The 12,487-nt window shown below is 44.6% G+C and overlaps 1 protein-coding gene across 1 annotated transcript in view; it reads left to right on the top strand.

The window, feature by feature from the left end:
- LOC147693361 (transient receptor potential cation channel subfamily M member 2-like) overlaps positions 1 to 12,487 on the top strand; it is a 1,943,547-nt gene that overhangs the window by 638,054 nt on the left and 1,293,006 nt on the right. The gene's annotated exons all lie outside the window — the stretch shown is intronic.

The raw sequence follows: 12,487 nt of genomic DNA, 5'->3' as shown, positions 1-12,487 counted from the left end.
TGCGGTGTTCCCTTCTAAATACACATACCACTTAAGTCCCAATAAGGTTCCTTATGTGAAAATCCCTGAAGTTGGCGAACGTCTAGTTCCCAACTTGGATCGCAGAGCTGCTTTGATTACAGCGGCGCATGAAGGTGTGGCGTCTGCGCATGCGGGCGTCTCAGCCTCTGTAACTCAGCTACAACAAAGGTTCTGGTGGCGGGGACTGTACAAACAGACGCGCGATTATGTTCTTCAATGTGACATTTGCCAGCAGATTAAGCCTTCAACTGCTGCGCGTCCGCCTCAGACACAGTTGTACATCTCGAATAAACCGCTTGGATGCGTTTATTTGGATCACTGCGGTCCATTTTCTTCTGATACTGCATACAAGTACATCTTAGTAGCAGTAGATTCATGCACACGCTTTGTGTGGGTATGGCCACATCGGAGCGCTGATTCACGTACTGTCATTAAGGATTTGCGAGTCTTTGTGGGAATTTTTGCCTGCGGTACCTTCCATTCGGATCAGGGTCCGGCTTTTGCCTCTAAGGCGTACAAGGATGCTATGGTTTCGATGGGGGTCCAAGTCAAGTTTTCGAGTCCCTACAGACCTGAGGGTAACAGTGTAGTTGAACGAATGAACCGCGACTTAAAGCAATCTTTGACAGCTCGAGTTATAGGCACTGGCAGAAACTGGTTAGCCCACCTCATGGGCGTGCAGCGTGCGCTTAATAATCTCCCTAGAAGGTCTCTGGGTGGGCGGACCCCGTACAAAATGCTCTTTGGTATCAAGATGTATGTCCCTGACCTCGATGGGCTAGACTGCAAGGCCCAGGCCACGGCCTTTGACGTAGATGAACATTGCAATGTTTTACAGAATCTACAAAAGACCAGAGACAGTCTTGCAAAGGAACATTTGCCCTCCACATCGGATGATGCGCTGCAGATCCCGGTAGTTGGCTGGCTACCCCAAGTTGGAGAACTGGTTCGAGAGAAGATCGATAACAAGAAAGAGTTTGGTCCCTCATATCGAACACCGGTTCGAGTTCTTGGAGTGAAGGGCACAAGAACAGTCATTTTACCACCACTTCCAGGTCGTAAGGAAAACAGATTTATTTCTATTGACAATGTCAAGACACACAGGGTGGCCGATTCTTCATAGCATGACACCGGGTGTATCCTGTCCTTCCATGGTGAGGCACTCTATGCTAGCAATAACTTCTGGTGCAGAACAGGAGGTGTCCCTCGAGATGCCTGCCATATCCAGTCCTTTATTAAATACTATTCCTGTTACTAACATTGATGAGCTGAACTACACTTATCCTGCTGATTTATCGATGCCTGATTTACAGACCCGTTTGGCAGACCAATCCAGATTCTCTTTTGACTCTGTTTCGGAAATTTCAAAGAAACCCTCAACTATTGCAAAATATGCCAAGTTATTTAAAAAAAAATTTTTTATTCCCCCATGGACATACATTTGGTTGATCCTATTTTCATTTTACCTTTTTATGTCAATTGGTTTTGTGTTTTATTTTTTCCGCCTGATTGATGGTCACTACGTTAAAGAAAGAACAGGAATTCGGTACCTAAATGGAACATTGGCCCCTCTTTCCTCTTCACATTCAGCGCACAGACTGAAACGAAACTTAAATACAGTCAACATTACTGCTTGGCCTGTCCTTGATGGGATTGTGTGGGATGCGGTTAGGTTTCAGATACATGGGCCCACTGAAGTGATTAATGTTCCAAATGTGCTTAGAGTAAACATGGGAGATGTGATTAAACAAAATATACGTTCTGATGATTGGGATATTCAGGCCGTAGAAGCATTATTTTCTGATTTGAAGTATTATGCTGCCTTCGATGCTGAGGATCTGTATTCAGATTCTACTAATTATGGTGATTTGTTTTGTTTTCAACACTATGTTAATCATTTTTTACATAAGACAAATTCCAGGAGGGTTGCTGTAAATTTTACACAATGGGAACATTGCCCTGCTCCATTAGGTGGCAGCTCCAATACGTTTCTGAAAAAATACACTTATTTCACAGACTTTAATCAATCTAATCCCGAGTCATTTTATTTTAAAATGACACAAAAGTCCATGTCCAAAGTTAGACTTACCGATACAAAATTGCTGTATTCGAAGTCCTTTCTAGACAGGTTGGCTGTAGATGGCTACGAGTTTTGGAAAGGAACAATTGACCTTAAATCGGTTTGGGGTACCAAAGATTGGCAGGTACAAGGCACTGAGGCTTTGCACCGTGCATGTCTCATCCCGAATCACATGTTGTTTTTAAATTCGTCCATTTTCCAAACAACATGCTTTGGATTGGCTACTTCTAAAAAAATAAATACACCGACCATCCCAGATTTAGAGGAATATTCAGGTTGGGGTAATTTTACTGATTTGTCCATTCATGAGTTGCAAACTCTTTTGCACAATTCATCCTTTAACGTTTCCAGTTTAGATTCCAAGGGTTGGCTGATGTGGCATGGGAGTGCTGATTCTTGCCAACGTCGTTTTCTGGGTTTGGCTAAAGGATTCACACATGTCAGACCTGATCCCCGTTTTGGAACTGATTATACTGTCACGACTTATTCTGTGGGAAAACTGTGTCAGAATTGGTTGCAACATTCCACATTAGCTGCAGTCAAACTACATCTGTCTCAATTAAATGATAATGTGGATTTGAACGATTTTATAAGAGGCCCAGCTAAAGGTAGATCTAAAAGATGGCTGTATGCGATTTACAATGAAATTTGGAAAGTTTCCCAAATTGAAGCTGCTAGACGACTGAGAGCTATTGATCAAGCAAATTTAGAAAAGGTGCTTGCAGTTGTCGATAACAGTATTAACACGCTTTCTTCCCGAATTTACACGCTGAACAATATTGTGTCTTCTGTAGTTGACATTGTACAGGATGAAGTGTCCGTGTTATATCATGGTCAAAATCAATTGCGTTCTGTGATGCAGTTTGCATGGACACTACAGACTTTGAAGTCTGGTCGAGTGCCATGGAATTTTATGAACGTTTCATCACTATTTGCCCCATTTAATTTGACTGAAAAACAGCGCATGCTATCAATGAGAGATGCAACATTTTCTATGTTACACATTGAAAAATTAGAATCCTTGCCCTTTTCTGTGGCTGAGGTGACTGCTGCTACATGGCTTATCCATGGTGTTATCACCTTACCTTTTGCTTTGTATAAATTTACAAATTGTATGAAATATATAGCCATTGGGCGATATGAACCATTAGGCAGTGCTTTCCTCCATGAGACATGGTCTTTACCATACACTTATAGATGCCTAAAAGAGGGAAATGAAGTGAATCTGAATGGTGAAAAATGTACACAGTCGCCTGACCGCTCACTAATATGCAGACACATCCAGTTGCATGGTTCTTGTAATCAGGACAAACCTAATTTGGCCTGTGTTTTGAAAGGGACACCAGTTCCTGCAATAGTTCCCACGTTCACTTTATTGTCCAACGGTAGTTATTTACTTTTGAATAACGAACTTTGTTGTGGGTTACAGGCCGGTATCGCTTATGTGGTTACCGTTTCAGAGAGGGTGGTTTGCTGCAAGAATGTGTTATATCCACCCACGCATGGGAATTCAGATGTTTTAATTTGGCCAAGAATACCAACCTTGAAAGCTGAGTTCAATGGTTTAAGTCGTATAAGAGCACTATTGTCTCAAAAGCAGGTGGCCCTGAGCTCTGCCCGCGAAACTTATGTCCTTCACATAGCAAACACATGCACAGAGGTGCAAGCACTTTTAAGTACTGATTTGCCGTTTCATTTCTGCGAGCTGGTTCATCAAATCTTCAATGCCTCCTCCACAACAAGCCTGGCTCATTTTTTTAAAATGGTTAGCAGTGGTCTCGTGACTACATTTGAAAAAGTATTTGGTATTATCCCTGCGTTCTTTCATTCTATTTTCGCTAGCCTGTTTGGCGGATTTCCTGTTTTGCTGGCTTTGGCTGCAGGCGTTCTGGTGATATTTTACTTTATAAAACATGGATGCCCATCCTGCGCAAGGAAACGCTCAGCCCCTACTGATGCAGTTTCGCAACCGGATGCTTGATTATTATGGCTCCTTGCCGCTTGCGACTTTAAGCACGGCTTTTGGATTATCGTTCAGACTTTCCTATTTCACATGTGTCCAACCCGTGTTTCATTGCCTGAGCTGTGATTTCGACTGGGCCATTGATTTGTGTCTCTGTTTACCGACTTCTCCTGACTTTGATCAGCTGATGAACCCCGTAGTGGCTCACGAGTTGGTCTGTTCTGGCAAAAGGGTTATGGCTGTGGCAGCGATGCATGGACTAATGGGTCAGTGGGACATATTCGCAGCGGCGCATGACTTTCTGGCACATAGCGTTCTCGAGAACCCACTGAGTTGTCCTCTGATGTTGCTAGAGGAATCGGTGTTGGAGGAGCACGTATGTTCTTTCCCATTGCTTAATTGGATGGCTGAACTGTTTTCGGATGATGACAGTGATTTCATGTTGGAAGCTGTAGCTACCTATTTTGCATATTCATTCAACCCATGAGTGACTTTGAAGACTTTCATTATTATGGCACGTGACTTTTTAGTAATTCTGAATGGTGCCTTTTTCAATACGAACATTCGATTTTCATATGTTCTGGGCCTATGAACTGAGAGTAGGCCTTGAGTTCCACTTTTGTGTGGCCACTATAGGCATTCATACATATTTTTGTTTTTAAATTTTACATACATTTGCATACATTTAGCTTGGCTCAATATCATTGAACTCTGCTTTCATGTTTTACCTTTCATATGGTATTAGATTGTGTTTTCTCCTTTTTAAACCGTCCTCGGATCATTGGGGGGGTGTCATATGGTTACTACGTTTCTATATATTGTGTTAAGTTAGCATGAGCTTATTATATGTTTAAACGCAATATTTTCTTCCAGCTTGAGTTTGCACACAACACCTAATTGTTATTGTAGCTTTCAACCTAGACGAAAGATGTGATTTATTTGAGAATAATATGTTATTGAGCCAGTATCAGTCGTGCTTGGTACACTTGGTACAACTGTCTGTACACCGAGAACTGCACACTCTAAGAATAACCTAACACAAGGTTGCTGAAGGCCTGATCCTCGCACCACGTTAGACATAACACAAATAATGTTGCTGCCAACATTGGGCTCTACGCGAGTTTAAGATACAGTTACAGGGAATGAATCAACACACTTGATGCTTCGCATGCAGAGAGCTGGTAGCTGTTGATGTGACCTCCTACTACTGAGAATTAGAGGTATGGGTCCGTCCTGCTAGAACCCAGATGAGACTTTCTTAGATATAATATAATATGCTAATTAGGGTGCGCGAAATATAGGTGATACAGAATTCTATAGATTTTTGCATCATAACATGCTATCACCTTTTGCTTACTATGGATTAGTGACTATGCTGCTGACTCTGATTTTTATAATATGTATGTTGATATTATACAAGATACTGCGTTTGAGAATGCTGCATTGAAAAATAAACATTTCAAACTTGCACGTGTATTCTTTGCCTCCCAGTTTCGGTTTGGAATGATAATATAACGAAAGAGTGTTCATGTGTTCCACGATACCTGAGGTACTCTAAGTTCATGTTCTGGATTGTCTAAGTCATTGGTAAGTTATTACTACCGATGAGACACTGTAGCTAGCTTAGTAAGGGGATTTCTGAAACAAAGGTGAGTTTTGGATCATCCTAACTCACCCAGGTTCTAGATCTCTGTGCACAGTTCTGTGGGAGAACGGAAACCCTGCTACAAGCACAGACACCCAACGACCACGCACGCAACCTGGGGTTTATCCTCGACTCAACACTCTCCATGACCAAGCAAGTCAACACCGTCTCGTCCTCCTGCTTCAACACCTTCCGCATGCTCCGCAAGATCTACAGGTGGATCCCTACCAAACCAAGAAGAACGTTCACCCAGGACCTCATCAGCAGCAGGCTAGCCTACGGAAATGCCCTCTACGCAGAAGCCTCGGCCAAACTCTTGAAACGACTACAACGCATACAGATCGCCTCTGCTCGCCTGATCCTCGACATCCCGCGCCACAGCCACATTATACCACACTTGAGAGACCTGCACTGGCTTCCCGTCAACAAGAGGATCAATTTCAAGTTCCTCACCCATGCACAAAAGGTACTCCACAACACCGGACCGGCATACCTCAACAGACGACTCACCTTCTACACCCCGAACCAACAGCTCCGCTCCGGCGACCTCGCCTTCGCCACCGCATCCGAAGAACGACCATCGGCAGCAAATTGTTCTCCCACCTCGCCGCCAAGACCTGGAACACCTTCCCCATCCTCCTACGGCAGACCCACGACCTACTACCCTTCAGGAGGTTTCTCAAGACCTGGCTATTCGAACAGTAGCAGCACCCCTCCCCCAAGCGCCTTGAGACCCTCATGGGTGAGTAGTGTGCTTTAATATGTACTGATTGATTGATTGATCACAAACGGCGTCCTCACTCGGAGGTGGTGCAAGGTCTCTGCAGTGGTGGGAGCCTTATTTAGATCTGTTCGACACCGAAAAAAAGGCACAATGTCAGCAGTTCTGCCCGTTGGAATTTCAAAGGCTGCACTCACACTGCAACGCTTTTCATCACAAGTGGAATTGCGATCTTCTATATGCCTTCTGGCCTATACCATTTCTGCCCAGAGTGCTGGAGAAGATCAAGCACGACCTGGCCCAAGTCATTCTTGTGGCTCCGGATTGGGCATGAAGAGTCTAGTATCCCAAGCTCTTGTACATGGCCATCGATCTTCCGATCAGAATGCCTCTTCTGGAGGATCTTTTGTCGCAGCAGCAGGGGACAGGGTATACAACCTTTAGCACGCATCTTTTAACACGCACTACCATTACCACGCATCTGTTACAACGCATACCATTACAACGCATAGCGCTTTGAGGCGATCCGACTTAGGGAATGGCTAGTGAATAGGTTAATTTACTATCCAATAACCTTCCCTAGTGTCCACGGGGACTGGTGTTGGAATAGTAAATTAAACTATTCACTATCCAGCACCCAAAGCACTATGTGTTGTAAAGGTATTGCGTTGTAAAAAATGCATGGTAATGGTATGCGTGGTAAAAGTGTGCGTGCTAACATCATACATCCGGGGACAGTGCTCCATCCGAACCTGTTCAACCTCGGACTCCTTGCATGGAGATTGAGCGGCGACAGTTGACAGCTTTTGACCTTCCTCCCGAAGTCTGTAATGTCATCTTGGCAGCCAGGCGTCCCTCCACTAAAACGGTGTACGTCTGCAGATGTAATACATTTGTGGCATTGTGCACAGCAGAGGCTGTTGATCCCCTTTTTGCACCCCTTACAGAGATTCTCCTCTCCCTTCTTTCTTTAGCCCAGCTGGGCTCTGCTCTGGGCACCCTTAGAGGCTATCTTTCGGCTGATTTGACCTCCATTCGCCTTTCTGATTAGCATTCTCTTTTCAAGACCTCTATTGTAAATAGATTTCTGAAGGGCATTACTCATCTCTTTCCTTCTATTCCTTTAGCAATGCCCAGTGGGACTTAAATCTGGTCTTGACTTACCTTATGTGTGCTCCTTTCGATCACTACATTATTGTCCTCTCAGACTCTTGACTTTAAAAACTGCCTTTCTGATTGCCATCACCTGTGCTCGCAGGGGGAGTGAGCTCCAGACTCTTTCTTCTAAGCCTCTTTTCCTTGCTGTTCATCCAGACATGGTTGTCCTTCGAACTCAACTTTCTTTTTTCCTAAAGTGGTTACCTCTTTCCACGTAGGACAGACCATCACTTTGCCCAACTTCTTCTCATCCCTGCATCCTTCCAAGGAGGAGGAAATATTCCATAGTCTGGATCCAAAACGTGCGTTATCCTTTTATTTGGATCGCAACAATTCCGGGTGGACGATTAGCTCTGTTGGCTATGTGGGCGCCAAGAAAGATCGGACCGTGCAAAACCGGACCCTCTCCAGATGGGTCGTGCTTTGCATTAAGATCTGTTATTCCTTGGCGAAAATGGAGCCTGCGGTAGGACTGCGCGCCCATTCCACCATGGCGACGGCAGCCACTACTGCTTTGGGACGTGGAGTCCCCCATGGTGACATCTGCCAGGTAGCCACATGGGCATCACTTCACACTTCACTAAACATTATTGCCTGGACAGCCAAGTCCGGAGAGACTGCTTCTTTGTCTGTTCTTTTCTCCAGGACTGTGAAGTGTAGTGCAGGTGTTCATGGACAACACCACCGCCATGTGGTATTGCAACAAACAGGGCAGGGTGGGGTCATGGACCCTTTGTCAGAAAGGCTCTGCGCCTCTGGACATGGCTCAGCATCAGGGCTTCACCCTGGTGCTTCAACACCTTGTGGGCTCTCTGAACGCCAGGGTAGACAAACTCAGGCGTCGGTGCATGATGGATCACGAGTGGCGTCTGAACTCGAACGTGGCGCAAGGTCTCTTTTAGCAGTGGGTAGAGCCTTGGTTAGATCTATTCGCCACTGAGGCCCAGAGCCCCTGAAGGCTAAACCATTCAGGCTTTACCCCACACAAGTGAGGGGCCCACAGTGTTTCGAATGTGGGGAGTGGGGCCACATTGCTCGTATGTGACCCCAAAGAAAAACTACAGAAGAACCAATGGAGGTGGGGTATATACCTAAGGCGGTGATGTACACAGCAGAAATGGGACCCTCCTTCTATGTACGTGTTTTGGTTAACAAAAAGGGAATAAGGGCTCTATTGGACTCGGGGTGTAGGCAATCGGTAATACAAAGCAGACTAATTCTACCCCCTCAAATACTCAATAATGCCATAGTACACATAAGTTTGAAATTGTGCAGAAGACTCCGCCTCGCTGTTGTGCCGCTGCGCTGGTGATATTTTGTTTTAACTCAAAGCTGCACTTTAATTTTGATCTTGCACCAATTTTAAAATTGCCCTACCTGCTGCCGCCTCCCCTGTCCACCACCGACATTAGGCCAGATTGTAGTGGAGGGAGGACGGCATCAACACCTACACACCGGAAGTGAGTACACTTCCGGTGCGTACTTGCTGCAGGTCACACTGTGAGGATATAAAGGACATGCCCTCCCCCACGCGCAGCGGGCGCGCGCAGCGGGCGCACCGGCGACGCGGCGAAGGTGCGCAAAAGATAAGCCCATCTGCGCCCGTCCGCGCCATGGCCGGGCCCGGGGCCATGACCCCTACACCTTTCACACAGCTCACGAGGGAATTCATAATGGCGCTAAATTCCGGTCCTAATATATGTTCTCAGCCACTGAACATGGCAGACTGGGTAGGACCCTGGAGCTGTGAGCTATGCAGGGAAAGTTACGGGCCGTGCATAGATATGCAAGAAAATAGTCAGCCTAAAGTCCTGCCTGGCGGGCTCATAAATGTGAGATCAATGAGCAAACACGCGCTGCATATCTTTGACCTTATAACAGAGGCAGACTTAGACTGCCTTTTCATAACGGAAACATGGCTGACGCCCGAGAGTAACCCTGATGTCACAAATACTCTTCCCCCTGGATATCTTATCTCTAGGAAGGACATATTGAACCAGAGGGGAGGGGAGATTGCGGTTATAAATCGAGACACCCTCCACTATCAAACCTTTGATCTCCCAGACTTGAAAGGGATTTGAGAGCATGGGCTTTTCAATCAGGGAGCATGACTCCTTTACCTTTACTTGAGCTTTATTATACCATCCACCAGGGAAGCATACAGATTTCCTGGAGAGTATTGGAGAAGTGCTTAGCAACTTAACCCTTAAGTCTGTTAATTTTACAGTCTTAGGGGATGCTAATGTGCATCTGGACTCCTCCACAGATCCAGCGGCCACCTGTTTTAAGGACACAATGAGTGTTCTGGGCTTAACCCAGCTTACAACGAATACTACACATAAGGCAGGGCATATTCTTGACTGCATCTGCTCAAATTTAGGGAATCTTAGCGTGAAAACGCCAAAAATACAGACCAGGACAGATAATAATTTTATCCCCTTTGAACTCCCAGTCAGGGCCGGTCGAACAATAAAGAATATAGGAATGGCGACAAGACAACTCCAAAGGGAACCATGTTGGAAAAACATCATAAGACAGCCGGAGTTTTTAATTTTAGCAGCGGAGAATAGACCCACCCTAACAAGAGACCCTACTAGAGATAACTAGGTCTTTGGGGAGTGGATAAATGAACTTAGCTCAGACACTAACTATGCTGCTCTCAGGACAGGGACTAGAAAGCTCTCACAGAAGAAGAGGACATCCGCTCCCTGGTTCTCATCGATCCTAAAAGAAGAGCAAAGGAAAGTGAGGGCCTTAGAGCGAAGTTGGCGTCAGTACTACGAGGAAAATCACCTGAATAGTTATAAAGCTGTGCGCCGACAGTACCATAGTATGATAAAAATTGCAAAAAAGGAACACTACACAGAAGCCATAAACAACAGTGCAAATAAGCAAAAAGAAATCTTCAAGATAAGACAAAGCAAAGGGTGGCTGGGTAATTTTGCGCAATAACAACTAATATAGGGTTCTTCAAGTCATATGGCTCAAGGGAACAGGGGAAAGCGCCCACCTACGGCCCCAAGGGGAATCCTCTGTAGAAACAGAGGATTCAAAGACCAAGAACAAGTAGTTCCCGAGCACAAGCAGGTTTCTAGCCGCGGCGGGGATAGCTGGGAATGTCCTGAGCTGGGTAAAAAGTTTTCTAGCTAATAGACGACAAGTGATTACCCTAGGAAATTTCAGGTCGGAGGAAAACGGGTCACCTCAGGAGTACCGCAGGGCTCCTGTCTGAGCCCTACGCTTTTCAATGTATATATGGCCCCCCTGATCGCACTGATATCATCCTTTAAAATTAACACCATTTCGCATGCGGATTATACGCAGGTCATCCTGGTGTTGGATGACGACACCGGCGAGGCTGAAATGAATCTTAAAAACTGCCTCAAAGCCACGTTTCAATGGATGAGCAAAAACCATCTTAAATGCAATTTAGGGAAAACCGAGATTCTGCCATATGGGAAACATAATTTGTTTAGCCCCACCATATGGTGGCCGGAAGATGCTGCCGTCCCCCCAAACACAGTCACGGCAGTTAGAAATCTAGGGATCAGATTCGATGCCACCCTAGCTTTTAAACAACAAGCATTAGCCGTGGCAGGAGCCTGTTTCAGGATCATAAAAGGTCTAAGAAAATTCTTCGACCTGATACCGCACCCAGCACGGAAAATGGTTGCAGTAGCGCTCATTATATCATGCCTGGACTACTGCAACAGCCTCTATGGAGGGATAAACAGGTCGGTTGGCCATAAGCTACAAATGGTACAACACGCAGCTGCCAGACTGGTGCTGAGATGGCATAGGAGGACATCAGCCACAGCGGCAATGGACGCTCTCCATTAGTTTCCAATACACAAGAGGGTGCTTTTCAAAATCCTCTTAATCACTTTCAGGGCATATCACGAAGAGGACCCAGCTACATCCAGAGCATGTTTAAACTGTATAATCCCCCACGAAATCTGAGATCCGCAAAAGCTAACCTCCTTACCATCCCCAATTTTAGGTTAAAAACTAGGGGAGGAAAGGCACTGGCGGTTCTGGGCTCAAAGGCCTGGAATAGACTACCTTCGCCCCTTCACCAAATCACATCTGAAGCAGTTTTCAGGAAGACCCTTAAAACATGGATATACAGTCTACCTGATGTCTTGTGCAAAAGCCTAGTCTGAATTAATACACTGGATCTGGCCGTCAGTTGACTCAGTGCCTCATTCCATCCCTGCCTAGTCTCTTTCGTAGCGCCAACTATAAATTAATTAATTAAAAATTAATACCAATAAATACATTTACATATTTAATTAATTATGATTAAATTACTTCCCACCCTATTCCCCTATAAACCAACAACCCGCTACAGAATTAAATTACGCAAAAATTAAAAAAACAAAATTCATTAATTAAAATTTATTATAACATAAATACACACTTTTCACACATATAATAACAGAAAAAAACACTATAAAAAATGTGATATTATTAAAAAATCGATAATTTTAATAACCTATAGCATATACTTCGATATTTTAACTTTCTATATTTTTAACATTCGATATTACATTACTTACCTTAAAAACGATATTTTTGATATCTATATTCCGTCCATTCGATATTTTGTCCATTCTATATTTTAAACTCGATATTATGTCCATTCGATATTTTGTAGTCGATATTTTGACTGTTTACCATCAGTCTGCCCTCCATGCCCAAGAATAGGGTGGTATTGTAGGGAGAATTTGACTAGCTCTCACAGATGTCTCCAAAACACATCACAAGCATATTCCCATGACATTTCTTTTTTAACTTGAATGCAATAAGTGTTTTTGCAGATTGAACAACTGGGCATCCAGATACACTATGCTCTCCCAGAAATATGAAATGTTTTCTTGTGCTGAATAATTATCCAGC

The sequence above is a fragment of the Lissotriton vulgaris genome, chromosome 8 (genome assembly GCF_964263255.1).
Source record: "Lissotriton vulgaris chromosome 8, aLisVul1.2, whole genome shotgun sequence".
Classification (NCBI taxonomy): domain Eukaryota; kingdom Metazoa; phylum Chordata; class Amphibia; order Caudata; family Salamandridae; genus Lissotriton; species Lissotriton vulgaris.
Note: the sequence above shows the minus strand (reverse complement) of the source record. Positions and strands in the feature narration are given on the sequence as shown.